This window comes from Octopus sinensis, linkage group LG13 (assembly GCF_006345805.1).
Source record: "Octopus sinensis linkage group LG13, ASM634580v1, whole genome shotgun sequence".
In the NCBI taxonomy this organism is placed as follows: Eukaryota; Metazoa; Mollusca; class Cephalopoda; order Octopoda; family Octopodidae; genus Octopus; species Octopus sinensis.
Genome location: NC_043009.1, coordinates 45,848,189 through 45,867,642, shown reverse-complemented (window position 1 = coordinate 45,867,642; position 19,454 = coordinate 45,848,189). Strand labels below are relative to the sequence as shown.

At 33.3% G+C, this 19,454-nt stretch overlaps 1 protein-coding gene across 2 annotated transcripts in view; it reads right to left on the bottom strand.

The window, feature by feature from the left end:
- Positions 1-19,454, bottom strand: part of LOC115218291 (glutamate receptor ionotropic, NMDA 3A-like) — an 810,188-nt gene that overhangs the window by 248,889 nt on the left and 541,845 nt on the right. The gene's annotated exons all lie outside the window — the stretch shown is intronic.

Below are 19,454 nucleotides of genomic sequence, written 5' to 3'. Positions count from 1 at the left end.
CAAATCCTGCCGGGGCCAAATTCGCTTTTCATTCTTTGGATAAAATAAAGCACTAGTCAAATATTCAGTCGACAGTATCAACTAAACCCTCCCTTATTTCATTATTGCTTTTGATATATATAGATTAATAAATTTATTTGTTGTACTTGCACAACGAATCGTTTTGTTATTATTTCTTTATTTTTGCATTTTAATATGAAATGTAAAGCAACGTGTCTTGGAGAGATATCTGACAATCTATATTTTGCAAACTGAGACTAAAATTGCATGTTCATTGAAAGATGGCATACTTTTCTATTCATCTGTCTGTAACGATATATATACGAGTGAGTGTGTGTATGTGTGTGTGTGTGTGTATGTGTGTGTGTATTTGTGTGTAATACGGAACAGTGAGGCGTGCTCAACATCGTATTGGTGCACAAACATTCATTATTTGTCCATTAACAAGGTTACCATATTTTTCTTATCGAAAGAAATCCCAATAATTATGAAGCTTGCTACGTGAGACTTTGATTTCATACGGAGTAATAACATCCCATATATATATATATACGTACATGCATATATGTAAATGTGTATATATATATATATATTTCATTTCATTGTTTCAGTGAATGAACATTGGTGTTTCTCGTTGAAGAAGAGAACCGACCCAGTACTTCTTAATAATCTAGTACTAGCTTTGTCCACTTTTTTTTAAAGTTAAAATAGGAAAATGTGAGATCAGATACTAAGAAACTTCAAGGGATCTGGCTCTGTGTCTACTGAGTCCTATCTAGTACAAAATAAAATATGATGGGCAGGGCATCTTCTATGCATATCACATGCATGTCTGTCCAAGCAGATATTTTATGGTATATTATGATATGGAGAGCGACCATAACATACTCCAAAGAAACGATACATGACAGCTTAGTAAAACTGCAAATAGATGTTCAATTCAAGGAAAAGAAAGCTACTGAAAAAAATAGATTGAGATCTCTGGTGAAGGAAGATATTGCTAGCGTTGAGTCTGGGTTTGAAAAGAGACGTGTGTGTGCATAAGATTACCAAATCTGAAGAAAGTTATAAACCCCGTAGTAATTTTGAACCTTATCTACTACAAATGTTCGAAGTATTGCAGGTCTTAAAAGTCATCTTAGACTATACAGATATAATGGCGATTATCACGGGATGAGGAAGATTGATTGAGGTGGCTATTATCTATTAGATACAAGCATACATATACACATACATACATACATACATACATACATACATACATACATACATACATGCATAATCGGTGATTCTTATGTGAGCAGGTGCACACATTTGGATATATGCATCGACAATTCAAAGAACGCATTATCTCAACCACATATTTACAACCACCGCGAAATCTCTTAACTCATAAAGTCTTTTCGCTTTGTTAGCGATTCTCAACTTAAATAAAACGAAGAAAAACATATATAGTTACATACACACACACACACGTTTATGCATTTGCGTTGCAAGTATCCTGCTGTTTCGGGATGGTCATTTGTTTTGGCTAAGTAAGTACACGCACCATATATTTGTCCTTCACTCGTTTATTACTGTTCTGCAAGAGCATACACGAATACGAAAAGTGTCGCTGAAGAGGTCACAGATGCGTGACGAAAGATTACTGGATAATACACATGAGTTAGAATAAGAGCATTAATAAACAAGTGAAGAACAAATATGTAGTGCGTGTGTTCATATGGCAAACATATGACCATCCCGAATTTCAACAATATATATGTATACATATATATATACATATATATATATATATTATATATACATATATATATATATATATATATATATATATATAATATATATATATATATTATATATATATATATATATATATATGTATATATTATATATATATGTATATGTATATATATATGTATGTATATGTGTATATATATATATATATACATATATATATATATTATATATATTATATATACATATATATATTAATATTTATATATATGTATATACATATATATATTATATATATATATATTATATATATATATATATGTATATACATATATATATATATATATATATATATATACACGCACAGACTTTTACCTATTCATATATAGCTATAGCTATGTAAGCATGTCTGCACATTTGTCAAACATCTTATATTTAGATATTAAGTGAAAGTTTGAAGGTTCTGTTTTTTTTAATCATAAACTACATAATATTGATAATAGCGTAATATTGGAAATGATTCTGAAGTTTTAATCAAGCAGAAATATATCAAACATATCTTTGAGAGCCAGTCGAGGAGGTTGCCTGAAATAGTTATTAGTGAAATCAAACAAATGTTGTCAAACATATGATATATCAGCTGAAAACCGGAGATGATAAAGATGTACATTAATAATAGAACGGTATATCAAAATATGGGATTTCAGAAACTGTAACGATAAAAGTATCTGATACAGGAATTTTCAGAAGATGACGAGCGTTATATGTTGATAACATCGGCGAAAATCTAATTGATAGACGGAATAAAATTGCCAGATTATGCGATTGTGAAACAATTAGATGTCTAAGTTGCTACATAAACATAAAAGCAGCTAGTGTTGTAATGCCATTGAGAAAAATAACCATTAGTTAGGTCATCGACAGAAGTGCAATGGGGATTTTGATTTTCCCTAAGTTGGATCCTTAACGTTCAATAATTAAAGCTCAGTATTTATCGAAATTATTTCCTTCGGTCTTCTCAGTCAGCAGTTTAAGACCAATGGAATGACCCCTAAGCATTACTTCACTTCTGTAAACAAAACAAGACGAAGGATTACACTCCGATGCAAGAATAAGTTTTAATCAACGCTTAGATACTTAAATGCTTTATGTATGTTACTTGTTGAAAAATAAAAGCCACAATGAATTTACAAACATAACAAATGCAAAATATCCAAAGACACCTACTTATAGACTCCATTTATTACTTTTATTCTGTTTTCATCAGATTTCTCTAATACATTAGTCATCTCTTGAAGTCTTTGGGAGAATTTGACAATGAAACAATACACGAATTTGTGGCTCGTAGATAATATGATATTCCTTGAGACCTGTTATTTAGGGTCTGTTTGGAAATGCTAATATTTTATATATTTGTTATTAAAAAAGTTACTGAATAATTACTTGTATAATTTCAATAAATCAGAATCCGGTACGTCTTCTAAGGTGGTGGTGAAATAAATATCGAGTATAAATCGAACCTCAAAATGAGATAACAGCAAGACTCGGTGTGGCCTCTGCTGCCATGGTGAATCTGAATACCATATGGATACTCAATGTATACAAGTCTTTGGTGATTCGATTCTTAGATATAGTGTGAGGGTGGGAATCTTACAGCTGACATGTAACTAAGAAACAAGGCATATGAGCACAAGGGATTCACAAGGCTACTACTCATCCCTTACGTAGAAAACAAAACGTACATCTTTGTCAGGCAGCAAGTCAACAAATACGCTCGCAGACAGGAACTAATCCTAGCACAGGCAAAAACGAAAGCTTGCGTAGTACGGTCATATATATCGTCACAACTTCCAGTCCAAAATCATTCTTCAGGGCAAAGTTGAGTGAGGGCAAAGGAAAGGTAGACAGAAAATTCAGGTCTGACATTAAGGACTGGACAGGTCACAACGCCACAACACTGCTAGGCACGGCAGTGAACAGAAACCAATGGCGACGGCTGACTGCTATAGTGTCAAGTTTGGCAACGACTGGCTGCACGAGTTAAAAGAACTTAATGAGGTGATCAAACAATGAGGAGAGCCAAACAATTGGCAGCAAATCAAAATGTAATTTAAATCTCCCTCGTATTACATACTCTCGTCTCGTAAGAATGGTGGACACATTAGATAATGTAGTCCAAGTCGCGATATTCCCGAGGTTGTTAATGTCGTGAAGGGATTTGCTGGCTGATCTGCTCAGTTTATGGATGATCTTGGGTTCAGACAACAAAAACATCAACATCACGTGATTATGAAAATATAATAAAGAGTTTTTGATGCTCACGAGCAATCAGAATGTTTGGACGGAAAAATCCTATTTTAAAGTATGTCGAACAAAGTATATAAGTTATAGAAGATATTACGATTCGCTATTTCTTTGGAAATAGAATTATTAATAAAGGGTCATTTGAATGTTTCGCGAATGAAGGAGACGAAACATGAAGAAGCTTAATAATCGGCAACGTTTCAGTAGGCTGGTTCCAAAAAATACATTGTAGTAGACTGATGTGTTATGGAATGACTACCTATTTCCATATCTTTTGCTGTATAATTGAATAACACTTTTATTCTTATGGTGATTAGAATAGTTCTGAGCAAAAATGTCGATAATTTCAATATATAAAAAGAAAAAGGAAACAGTTAACGATGAAAGACATCAGCTGCATCCAGTTTCATAAACGTCTTTCTAATATAACGCCAGCACAGCTTAAAATGTCTTATTCAGTCTAAGTGCATTGATCGAACGTCTGGTCAATAAAAAATTCATATAAAATTTATTGTAATACACACTATGCACACTGTTTCAAATGAATGACTAGTTATTTCCTCGTTGTAGGGAATGTCATAAATGTTTAATCGTTCTTTGTAATGCAAGTGGCACTTTTGAAAATAATAGATATAATTGTTTCTCGTAAAGTACAAGGAAGACAAAAAGTAATAATACTATAAATGCAAAAATAGCTTCAAAGCGTTTTGAGTGAGCTCAATGAGGAACGAACGCTTTGTGAATATTAATGAATGCTGAAAGAAACAAACTTCCCAGTAGCTCGTCATTATTATAGAAGATCAAAATAAGAATTTTAAAAAATAGCCTGAAATGGTTCGATAAATAATTAAGCATACACAAAATAATATATAACAGAATCAACTATAATAAGCTTCTATATATCAGTAGAATAGCTATCCTATATTTCGATTCATCTGGTTCTATTTGTCGGTCAGCTTTTAGGGGTCAATAAAACTATTTTTTAAAACCGCATAGCTGTCACTAATGACAATCAAGTACGATTTGGTAGTATGTACACTGCGTCTGGTAATTTTTTTTTTTTGAGCCTATATATTTGGGGGTAGATATAAAAAGACTCGGATCTTTTCGGTTTGAACGGCAGTTTTTAACATAATTTCTAGGCAACTAAAACATTTAAAACTTCGTATACTGGTAGAATGTGTTTATAAAACATCTTTTTCTCTTGGCTTTATTGAGAAAATTCTATAATTTGTAAGATATTTGTTGTTTTTTTTCCTTCAATTTCTGCAATTTCAACCAATCAGTGACGTCTATTGAGTTAAAAAGCATTCTGTGCCGTATGAATATGTCCCTCGTTTAAGAAACAGATTGGGTTTATTTACATTTGTGAAGAAAAAAAGATACCCTTCCCCCACCCCTAACCCGAACCCGAACCCTAATCCTAACCTTAAAACACATTGAAATTCAATAGATCGCTACTAGGGTCATAATTATGGGTGACAATTTCATATGACACCGCTAGAAAAAACTGCCGTTCAAACCGAAAAGATCCAAAGCCTCTCGTCTAATCCACTTGTTGGCCCAGTAACACATCCAGTATATGAGACCTGGCGTAAAAGAGAGAACTACTCTAACTCTTGGCTAGGACCCAATTTCAGATAAGTAACTACAAAACAACGTGAAATAAAGTGATTTGCTCAGAGATACAACGCGCTACTCTGTCCAGCAAGCGAACCCGTAACATAATGATCATTATCTTAACACTCTAACCACGAGGCTAAAAGCCTTCATAATATTTTGAATATTTACCAAAACATATTTGATCGATTTAATGCAACGCAACATTTCGCTATCAAACGTGTTTTTGTTGAAAGTGGAATTAATAAAATAAAGGAAATCCAATAATTGATAAGAGTAATATTGAAATAAAAGAAAATAAAAATCTGAGAAGAGTATCACTAAATTTTATACACACACATGCAAGAAATGTTTATTTCATGAAGTATAATATATTGTTGTTATGTGGGGTAGATTATCCTTTGACTGGCCTCTAATATTAAATAAAGTGTTAAACACTTATAGTGTAGAAATTCGTGACTCCAAGTTTCTGGAGCTAGTACATTTGATGTGTATTTAAACGGACTGGCTGCTTGTTCCTCTGGGATTTTTTGAACTCCAACGACGGTCAAAAATTTATTAAAGCTATTCATTTTGCTACAGTAGGGAGAAATAGGAATTTTTGTCATGTTTCTATGCCTAATATGTAGAAAAGAGCTTAATAAAACAAGGAACATATAGAAACACGTAGTGAGTGATGTCGAAACAGACGTGAGGCTTAGAGCTGGAATGCAGTCGATCACAGATCTCAAGAATCAGGGCTGACCCAGGTTTATCAACATCTTATAGTATACAGAAACGTATTGGTATCGATTCAAGTAAAAATATCTTCCCACAGTGAAACTTGTCTTTGTCAGTAATTAAATGAAGCTAAAAGTGTATCTACGAAAATTAGGACACGGAGAAAGGAAACTGAATAATGTTTAATACTTCATTGTTGCCATGTACAGGAATCTCTGCAAGCTATAAACGACTATCATCTTGTGTTGGATGCTTTTAAGGATGCAATTAACAGTAGCAGACACCGACACCACTAACGATAACTAAACAATACTGGATAGCTAGTCGAAACGGAAGGCGAAATGAGAAAATGCATCGGGTTTTACATGAGGATGAATATTCCTGGTTGATGAAAGGCATATTCCAAGGACCATATGGACTCAGGAAGTGTGACGAAATGTGTATTGTATTGAAATATATTTCACCATCAACAAGGAATTAGAAATTGTGGCTCATGTGCATAAAATTGAATATCTTGTTGGGTCAACTAGTTTCTATATCACCAGAAAATTAGACGTAAAGTTGTTTCTACATGCTCCCTCGATTGCATGATATAGCAACCAAATCCCCCTGAAATTACATACTACTTAAAAATGAATGAAAACAGAGTATAATGTAGTCGATTCTCTAAAAACAATGGACAGAGTGGGTGTGGTTAGTTCGTGTTTGATCCTGCGTTTGCTCGAAGAGAGCTAATCTGACGCTAAGCACCAAGACATTTAAAACGGCGAGGTACCCTAAACAGGACACCTCAATATATCTCCACAAATATATATTCCAGTATTTCTGTAGAACTTAATTAATCCGACTACAAACGTTTGCTTACACAAGAAGAAATGTTTTTGTATTTTGATTTAGCAAGAAGAGTTGACAGAAACTAAACCCTTTATAGAATTTAAATGCGAACCCCTGAGGTTACCTTTCATCTCTCGCAGCTGGAATGCAGAAGTACAAATCAATTCCATTGGCTTCACACTTTCTAAGTGAGGCCAGAAAGGAGAAATCAATATTTTGTTTCAAGTAGCAACAGTTAAGTAGAATCGGTAGAATGATGGTTACAATGTCTTGCTATATTTGTTTATAGTCATTTGCAGAATGAGTTCGAATACCGGCGCGTTTATTTTGAAATTTCGTCATTCTGATACCGTTAAACTAAAGTTCCACTTAAGTGATGGGATCGCTTTAATTGAATACACACTGCTTCAAAAAGCGTTTTTGCACCAATGTTTTGAAATCAGTATTTTGTTTGAAGTTATTGATGTCTTTGACAACGTTGATTCCATTCGAAATGAAGCACTTTTTTATGACAATAACAATAATAACTCTCTTGATTACAGAAATTCTAAATGAAATATGAATTTTCATCACAAAAACGAGAAATAGCTTTATTATGGTCCATTAAAACATAGATATATGACTAATGGTGGAATTATTACTAAGGTTCTTGAAAATACACAAAAGTACCTCTGCAATTATAGAAGACATAAAATAATTGAAAATTTGGAACATTATAAAACGTTTAAAGTAATATATATATATATATATATATATATATATATATATATATATATATATATATATACATATACCTTATTATTCTTTTATTCTTTCATTCGTTTCAGCCGTGCAGTTACATATATTATTATTTTCTTTATCAAGGTATACGGTTGAATGGTGATCTGTGTCTGTGTTCAGACTATTTGCATTCTGAGTATAAATTCCGCAACACTCAACCTTTCTTTCATCCTCCCAGAGTACCAGTCATATACTAGGGTTGGTTGGTTTATCGGTGAAACCCATTCCAAAAACACTGGCATTATGCCTATGGTAGAAAATGTAATTCTTGTTATTTTCGCTTATCTTGTAATCTGACCTGTTCGTGATCTACACACAAACATATTATACGCGCGATTATCCCATCGTTTTTCTATACTAAAATAAACCATGTAGGTTGTAATTTAAGGGAGACTTGGTTACTTTGGTAGCAGCAGCACTTTATAGATGGTTTCGCGTTGGCTCGAAACGATATTGAAAAATATCAAGGGCTGAGATGTGTTACTGCTAAATAAATTGTCAATCTCGAAGGAAGAAGACGAAATTAAAAAAAAAAGCTCCTTAACGATATATCAGTTAGGAACTTAGACATTTCAACATGAAATACTTCTAATTTTATTTTGTCAGCCCCCCCCCTTTCTTGTATATCTGCATCATTCTTAAATTAACCATGATATTGAATGATCAAAAAAGAACTATTACGAATTCTAGTATACTCAATTGCAGTAATAATATAGAGAAACATCTGCAATACTATAAAAAAGTATGAGGAACGTTAAAAAGAGAAAACCAGTTAAGATAACTCAATTACGTATACATTGATTGGTAAGACCTAAAATAACTACAAGATATTCAATGTTTTTTTCTTAACATAGCATCCCCTCGACTAAAATTAGAACTTCCCAAACCAATTACGTCATTAATTAACGGAATATATGCATACCTGTACGCGAACGTGTGTGTGTATTGATAAATATATGTATATGGTGTATATACACACATACATATGGATGTGTATGTATATGTATATATAAGTACACGTTCATATATATGTGTATGTTTACATGTATGTATACATACATGCTCACTCGTATCTTAATATATATATATATATATGTATATATAATATATATATATATATATATATTATAATATATATATATATATATATATATAGATATATATATATATATATAATATATATCTATAAATATAATATATATATATATATATATATATATATGTAGGTCCCGGGTTGATTCGGGGTTAACCACAGTAAATAAGGTACTCAATACATAGCAGAGTAACATTAATTTATTATATAGAAGGAGCTTCTACAGGACTAGAACTGTTTCATTCAAGAGAAATCTTCAGGAAGCTAGTTAACAAGAATTGTATTGGCATTTATACATTTAGGCAGTTTAAAGGGGTGGTGGGGGGGACTTTTTGGGGGTAGGCATAGCGCAAAATATCATACTTGGGGGAGTGGTCAAGGAGTCAGTGGTAAATTAGATAAAAGAATAAATAAAAAAATAAAAAATATATATATAAAAAGAATAGAGTTTTAGGTAGATAAGGAGATTCTCACTTATACCTATACACATATGTATACATATATACACACACATACATCATATATACAACACACATACATACACACACACACATATACATATATATACACATACACATACATATACATATCTACACATACACATATATATATACATACACTCACTCACATGCATACACGTATACACACATGTATATACACACACGACACGACCACACATACATATACACACAGAAAAATATATATACATACACACATACACACATGCACACACAGCACACTAGTCCCTATATACACATATATACACATACACACATATATACATACACATACATATACATACATATATATATATATATTATATATATATATATATATATACATATGTGTACCTATACATACCTACACATACACACATATATATACATACAAATACAGACCCATTCCCTAATTTTAATTTTATTATTTTTATTATCTTCATTTATTACTTTTGTTATCTTTGACCGCTGGTCCCAAGGATCTTGGCTATGACAGCAAGTCCATTTATCTGTCTACTTGAAAACAAGCACTCATTCACGCACGCACACTCATTAGCACGTACACTCACTCATTCGTACACTCATACACATACACGCGCGCACGCGTTATATTCATACATGCATACATCTACATACATTCACGTATATACACATACGTACGCGTACCTACAGATTCATGTCTACACTCTTAGAAGGCTAGTCTATACATATACACCAATAAGTATATATATACACACATACATATACACCTACATACAAATACATATATATATATATATATATATATACATATATATACACATATATATACATATATATATATACACAAATACATATACACACATATATATACACACATACACATACATACATATACAGATATACACATACATACGTATACATACATACATACATCCATACATCCATACATACATACATTTATACACATACACACACCCATATATATATATACACACACATACATTTACATACATACATATACAAATATACGCACACACATACATACATACACATATACACATACACGCACATACACATGTATATGCGTACCCATACACACACACACACACGCGCGCATCCATATATACACACACACACATATACATGTGTGCAAACATAAATACATACTCATACACGCACACACACTTACATATACATATATGCACACACTTACACACATATATACATACACATATACATACATACATACAATACATATATGCATACATACACACACACATATATATATATATATACATACAAATACACATACCTATACATATATATACACACATATATATACACATGCACATACTTATATCTCTACATACTCGCATATACATATATATATATATATATATATATATATATATACACACACATACATATACCTATATACATGTATATATACACACACATATATATATACACATCTACAATTTGTATCTACACTCACATACATGCACATGTGTATGTGTGTATATATATGTGTGTATATGTATTTGTGTATATATATATATGTATATATATGTGTATATACATTCGAAGCTTTCTTCCAGGGGATCTAATGCGCTTGGCTTAGATTTCCCTTGGCGGGCTGGCCATATCGGAGCAATCTCAAGATTAATCAGCCGAAATTGCTAAGATGATCTGGTTCTTGACTGATGACTGAGGGCTTCGAATGTCCCGTCCTGTGGTTCTTGTGTCGTCTCTGTGGTGTTTCATGTTCTGGTCCATGTCTGTAATTATTTTTACTGTTTACCTATATAATCGGCGGCTACGTATCCACAATTGTCCTTATACGATAAGTATATTTTTCTCTAGCATTCATACGACTCTAATCTGTCTCTTTCTCTCTCGCTCTCTCCTCCCTTATTCCCCTTCCTTTCTTTCCCTCTCCATCCGTCTTCCCCCCTTCTCCCCCCCTTCTACGTTTCTCTATCTCTCCACTCCAGCCCCCTCGATCTGTCTCTTTCTCTCCTCCCTCGTCCACCTTCTCTCTCTTTTCATCTGTCCCTTTCTCCTGTCTTTTGTTCTCAAGATCGCTAGCCGCTGTTGAGCGCTCTTTTCGTTTCAGCAGTCGCAGAAGCAACACGTATTTGTTCGTCTCCCTGCGGCCATTAGGCACAACTTCACAAGCCAGCCCCATACTCAACTCGTCCTGTCGAAAGACCCTTGTCCTACGTCCTGGTTTTGTTTTGTTGTTTATTTTTTATTTTTACCGTTATTGTTTTTACGTTTTTGTATTCTTATTGGTGTCACGTATTCTGTATTTTTGTTCGTGTACTTCGTTCGTTTTCCGTCCTCGTGTTGTATACATTCGATCGAAGCTTTCTTCCAGGGGATCTAATGCGCTTGGCTTAGATTTCCCTTGGCGGGCTGGCCATATCGGAGCAATCTCAAGATTAATCAGCCGAAATTGCTAAGATGATCTGGTTCTTGACTGATGACTGAGGGCTTCGAATGTCCCGTCCTGTGGTTCTTGTGTCGTCTCTGTGGTGTTTCATGTTCTCTCGTCCATGTCTGTAATTATTTTTACTGTTTACCTATAGTATAATATATATATATATATATATATATATATATATATATGTATGTATTTGTATGTAGGTGTATATGTATGTGTGTATATATATATTTATTGGTGTATATGTATAGACTAGCCTTCTAAGAGTGTAGACATGAATCTGTAGGTACGCGTACGTATGTGTATACACGTGAATGTATGTAGATGTATGTATGTATGAATATAACGCGTGCGTGCGTGTATGTGTATGAGTGTACGAATGAGTGAGTGTACGTGCTAATGAGTGTGCGTGCGTAAATGAGTGCTTGTTTTCAAGTAGACAGATAAATGGACTTGCTGTCATAGCCAAGATCCTTGGGACCAGCGGTCAAAGATAACAAAAGTAATAAATGAAGATAATAAAAATAATAAAATTAAAATTAGGGAATGGGTCTGTATTTGTATGTATATATATGTGTGTATGTGTAGGTATGTATAGGTACACATATGTATATATATATATATATATATATATATATATATATATATATATATGTATGTATATGTATGTGTATGTATATATATGTGTGTATGTGTATATATGTGTATATAGGGACTAGTGTGCTGTGTGTGCATGTGTGTATGTGTGTATGTATATATATTTTTCTGTGTGTATATGTATGTGTGGTTGTGTGTGTATATATACATGTGTGTATACGTGTATGCTTGTGAGTGAGTGTATGTATATATATATATGTGTATGTGTAGATATGTATATGTATGTGTATGTGTATATATATGTATATGTGTGTGTGTGTGTATGTATGTGTGTATGTATATATATGTGTGTATGTGTATATATGTATACATATGTGTATAGGTATAAGTGAGAATCTCCTTATTTACCTAAAACTCTATTCTTTTTTATATATTTTTTTTTATTTTTTTATTTATTCTTTTATCTAATTTACCACTGACTCCTTGACTACTCCCCCAAGTATGATATTTTGCGCTATGCCTTCCCCCCAAAAGTCCCCCACCACCACCCCTTTAAACCTGCCTAAATGTATAAATGCCAATACAATTCTTGTTAACTAGCTTCCTGAAGATTTCTCTTGAATGAAACAGTTCTAGTCCTGTAGAAGCTCCTTCTACATAATAAATATATATATATATATATATATACACGTACGTATGTATGCATGCATATATATAACATCCTTTTCCGAAGACTATCCCTATGATAATTATTTCGAATAAAACATTTCAAATACAAGAGGAACTAAGCAACAAGACACGCAATACATTTTCCTAGCACCACCATCACAACAACGAAAATCATATAACTAACAAGATGCACACTGCTTCCCAACTAATTATAATATTGGAACTAACGAAGATGCCTCTATGAAAGGGATATTCAGGCTGTAGCGGTTGGCTGGAATGTCTTTGAGGATAGGTCCACTTGATCAAGACAGCCACAGGGATAAACAACAGCCACTACCACAACAATTTTTAGACGTTTCTATCTGCGAGTGCAGGCGCGGTTATCTCGTCAGAAGCTTGATTCCGAACCACAAGGTTCCGGGTTCAGCCCCACTGCATGCCACCTTGAACAAGTGTCTGCCATTATAGCTTCTTGCCGACCAAGGCCTTGTGAGTGGATTTGGTAGACGGAAACTGAAAGAAGTACGTCGTATGTGTGTGTGTGTGTTTGTGTATGAGTGAGTGTCTGTGCGTGTGTGTGTTTGTGTGTGAGTGAGTGTCTGTGCGTGTGTGTGTTTGTGTGTGAGTGAGTGTCTGTGCGTGTGTCTTTGTGTCTCTGTTTGTCCCGCATCACCGTTTGACAACCGGTGTTGATGTGTCTACGTCCCCGAAATTTAGCGGTTCGGCAAAAGAAAGCCAAGCGAATAAGTAATAGTCTTAAAAAATAAATCCTGGGATTAATTTCTTCGACTGAAGTCTTCCCTTTCGTTACCGTATTTATTTTGAGATGATCTGTGCTTCTTTCAATTACTTTAAATATAACAGAGAATTTAGTAAAGTAACTTAGATATCATTCAGCTAGTGTTAGGAACATAAATTGTGACTAAGGTTTGGTGGAAGATTTTAATTCAAAACTTATGAAAACAAGACTTTTGTATTGAGAGCCAGAGCCGGTTTCAGCTGGGTTGGCAATGAAAGGGTTAAGGCGGTGCTCCATTCAAATGTCCAAAACAAATAAAAGAATAAAAGAGTATATCTAGCATGTTTTTCATGTGAGATAATAAATCTAATCAACCAATGAAATATTTAGGTATATTTATAAACTGATCATCACCAATTTTTACATTACCTCTTGACACTTTGTAAAGAGAGTACCGTTACGAGATTGCTGAACATTTAGAAATAGCAACCAATTCTCCTTGAAGTGTCGTTTTTGCTGTCTTAAAAAATAAAAAAAAAATTATTACATAGTGTAGAGTTTGATTCACATATAAATAAGTTAGAGGTCTACTCAGTCATAATTCTGTCAATGGTAAATTGAAGAGAAAGAATAACAACAGTAACAGGGACTATAATGCATATAATTTCCCTAGTTTCTTCTTGAGAGAATGTGAGGTAACATGGAGTGTGCAAGGTGTGCGGACCTCAAAGAACGGCCATTTTATATCAACGCCTTTGCTGTAGCCAAGGTTATGTTTTTGAAGAAGAGGGGTTCAAATGGACCTCCACAAAGGATGGTCCTGCACCGCGCTATGTCACAGCTGCCCCTGAAACCTCGAAAAAGAAATTACTTATCTTTTTATATATACGACACTTTTTTTTATATAACAATAACGATAGAATATTTCGCACAAATAAATATATATTTTATGGCAAAATATATTTCTTCGTGTAACAACGATCTCAAATACATTGCCAACCTCTTACTTTTTATACCTAAAATTCTCAGTAGTATTCTTATTTACACGATAGCATAATGATACGCTTTCCTCCACTTTTAACATGATGGATTGTATGAAATTCCTCGTGTTATACACCAGTCTCAATTCTAAACTTCATATCCTTAATATGCGAAACATAAGTTGTAAAATAAATTTCTTTTAGAAGAATTACATTATCTAAATATTTTAAACGTAAACTAGTGTAAATATCTGAAATAGTTTTGTGGCTACACTGGCGTTGTTATGTGGTCACTGTATTTGCAAAATTAACTACCAAATAATCTCTCTACATTTTTGAGCAAGGAAGGATGCCTGAGATAATGTAGTGTTAGATACTCATAACAAAAATACGAATATTTTGTTTGACATAACTTCCAAGTTAGGTATACTCAACCTGAATTAACGTGCAGATAAATATCGACAAAAACTTCAACTATTTCATGCGCTGAAGTACTGAACAAAATCATCAAAATCTCTCACATCACAATACTCTGTATAATTAATGATTTCTATTTATATTCCTGACGTCCTTCTTCCTACGACGTACCTTCATGTCTCCTTCATAATTACGTAATTCCCAAAAGCTCCAATAGAAGGCTATACGGTGCAAATCTTGTGTACAACTTCATTAAATATAATTATATATTAATTGTCACAAGGTAATCGTGTATACATTTTCTTTTTCATTAAATTCTTTCTCTTACAAATATATAACTTTTACTGTTCTCGATTTTCTCTCACCCAAGAAAAAACATTGCGAGAAAATACTTTTTTCAAATATGTTCATATTAATTATCTAATTACTCCTTTTAAATTCTAGAAACACCGAGAAGAAAGTAAAATTCTTCTCATTTCTCTTTCTCTCTCTCTTTCTAGAATTTAAAAGGAGTAATTAAATAATGGAAAAAACGCAGTAGAGGACAATAAAAACATTCGGGCAGATAGGCAATATAAAGGCGGATTACAGAAACAACAATTAGAAGGACAGGCAAAAACGACGGGTCATCCGTGGCCTTCTTTCCCCAGTCAAGTGCCAGACGTCACGACCATTTCGGGCAGTTACACTTGAAATGGTTCGATCTGGCTGCTCCCCAAAAAGTCTAAGCTAAGAGCATTAGACTTCTGTGTAATAAAGCTAGCGAATCTTTATGACAACAATGACAAAAAACGGAGAACACGGTACGCAATTAGGAATAGAAACAACAATAACAACAGATGTCTTTCGACTGAGAACGAATCAAATTGAGCTGGCGTGTATGAAGTGAATGCCTAAAGGCAGGAACATAGGTGATGGACATAAGAGGTGTTGATGGTCAGCGGTCAAGCGATGAAAGAAAGATCATGGCTGGCTGGACACAGATCATGGCTGGCCGGAAGGAGGAGAGATGGGTAGGGAGCAGCGGGATAGAAGGATTAGAAAAAAAAATCAGACAAAAAAGGAAAGGTATAGTGGATATAAACGAGTGGGAAATAGTGGGAGCTAGAGAAAGAGAAGGCCAAGAAATGTGAGAGAAAGAGGGGGAGCGAGAAAAAGAAAAAGGGAAGAAAGTGAGAGGGGACTAAAAGACAGAGTAATAGTCGTACAGAATTTAGACACGTACCTACTGTAAGGTGAGCACAAATGTGTACGCACGTCGCTATATATATATATAAATATAAAAATGGAACAAAAACGCAACAGAGGACTATAAAAAAATTCAGACAGATAGCTGATGCAAAGGTGCACAAGAAAAACAACAATTAGAAGTAAAGGCAAAAAACAGGTCATTCGTGGCCTTGTTTCATCAGTCAAGTGCCAGACGTCACGACTATTTCGGACAGTTACACTTGAGATGGTTCGATATGGTTGCCCCCCGCCCAAAAGTCTAAGCTAAGAGCATTAAACCCCATTGTAACAAAGACAGAAAACGGAGAACATAGTACACAATTGCGAATACAAACAAGAAATAACAACAGGAGTCTTTCGACTGAGAACGAATCAAATTGAGCTGATATGTATGAAGTGAATGTCTAAAGAGAGGAACATACATATATATATATATATATATATATATATATATATATATAACTCAAAAAATACAGTGTACATTTAAACTCATAAGGAATCCACTCGCGGGATTCAACACGCTAGAAAGAGCAGCTAAGTTCTATAACCACAAATTTATGGATAAAATCCCAACAAGAACGCAGATTGAGAGGAATTGCCATACTTATAACCTGGCGTAGAACTCAATACACGAATGCTTCTGGATAATTGTTAATCGTGTACAGAGCCGCAATAGGAAACAGAGTTGACAAAGATACAAAAGATTTTGTTGTGACCTTCATTAGCTTATAGCTGTTTCCGCTTTCAGAACCAGTGGACTCAGAGTTGATAGCTTGATCGCAGTTTCGAAAATTTATTTGGGAGAGCAATAATATTTATGAAAATACACACGAAAGACGGTAGAAATGAGAAAGCATATCTATAAGGGATGATAAACAGGGGCTTCTTCCATAAATGGAATAAGATTAATTCGAAAATGTATATACTGATTGGGATACCAACAGGCTGAGAAAGATTAAATAGATCTAGTAGTGAGAATGTATATGTACACATACAGATATATACGAATAAAATATAAATATACCTATAGACAAGTATAGATACACAGGCAAAGACACACAGATTTATATACGTATACATACCTAACAGGCTAAATATTTGTATGTATATCTTTGTATGTGTCTATATGTATATATATATATATATATATATATATATATATTACGCATGTGTGTCTTATATATATATATATATAGTTTATACATTTACACATTGTTTTTGGTTATGGTCATAAATATTTGTACGTATATGTTTGTATGTGTGTATATGTATATATATATATATATATATATATATATTACGCATGTGTGTCTTATATATATATATAGTTTATACATTTACACATTGTTTTTGGTTATGGTCATTACTACCATCAGAGAGATCATAGCCGCCGTTTTCACAGCCATTATATAACCATCTACGTTAGTACCGCTTCCACAATCAAAATAACCATGTCTCTTTGATTTGACCAAGATAATATTTGAAATCACTTGATTCATTCTAAGCACTAAAGATGGGACTATTTACTCGCATAGAGCATTAAGCACAAATCTACTGATATTTTCCTCTGTCTTTATTACTCATCTCTCTGTCCCACCCACTCTCCATGCTTATGTTTATGTGTATATACATACATACATACATACATATATGTACATGTATATGTGTGTGAGTACATGTGTATATATATGTGTATATATATGTATGTATGTATGTATATATATATATATATATATATATATATATATTATATATATATATATATATATATAGATATATGTATATAGCAGAGAAAGACAGAGAGAGAGACTGCTTCACTTTCCTCTAGTCCGCCAGCCTACAGCAACAGCTAAAGGATGAAGTCATACTAAATATTTCATTAAAAGCTAAAGAAAATGTAAAGAGAACTTAGGAACTAATATCCAAGTTGAAAGCACTTGAACAATTTCTCTGGGTAAGACTTAAATCATGGATATCGAACGATATTCGATTTGGCATTCATCCGACAGAGATGAAATAGAAACTATTCAACTTCAAGGTATCGATGAAGAACATCCTTAAATATTGATTTCTTGTTTTCTTTACATAATCAAAGCTGACGTAGACGCTGACAAAAGAATCCAAGAGAATTTATAACTTCCATGATTAGGAATTGATTTCAAGAATTCCAAACGGTCTACTTACATATTCGATAGTGCGTTTTTTTACGTATGTGTGTGGTAACAGAAGACCTGCTTGCTCGTTTTATTTCTGTTATTGACTGATAGATGATGTAATGTAAAAAAATCTGAGTATATTAAAGGAATACTACTATGTTTTAAGTAAGCTAGTATATTTTATTTTTACACTCTAGAGCACCAATAATGACTCATTTCAAAAACAGGAGGTTTTATATTTGTAAAGAAACAGAACAATATTATTGGCAGTTCCACTTACGTCGCAAACTTATTTTTTTCTTATCCAGAATGACTTAGATGCCACAAAAATCATTATTTGGCATCTACGCTACTCTCAAAAATTGATAGCAATGTAAGTGAACTGACGGGGTATCTCCAAGAATTGAACTAGTTTGAGATATCCCATCAAACAGTTGCACACTTATAAATGCCGAAATTCTTTGATATTACAACAATTCTGTCTCCCACGTATATTAAATCTATGGCAATGCTCCAGCAAATGAGTTGAACAATGTTTTTCTTTTTTCCTGATTCATTAAAATCCTTTATAGAGCAGAAGTATGAGATTGTGGGACTTTTACCATTACCTAAAAGGTGATGAAGAGATTACGCAAAGCAAAATTCCTTACGCC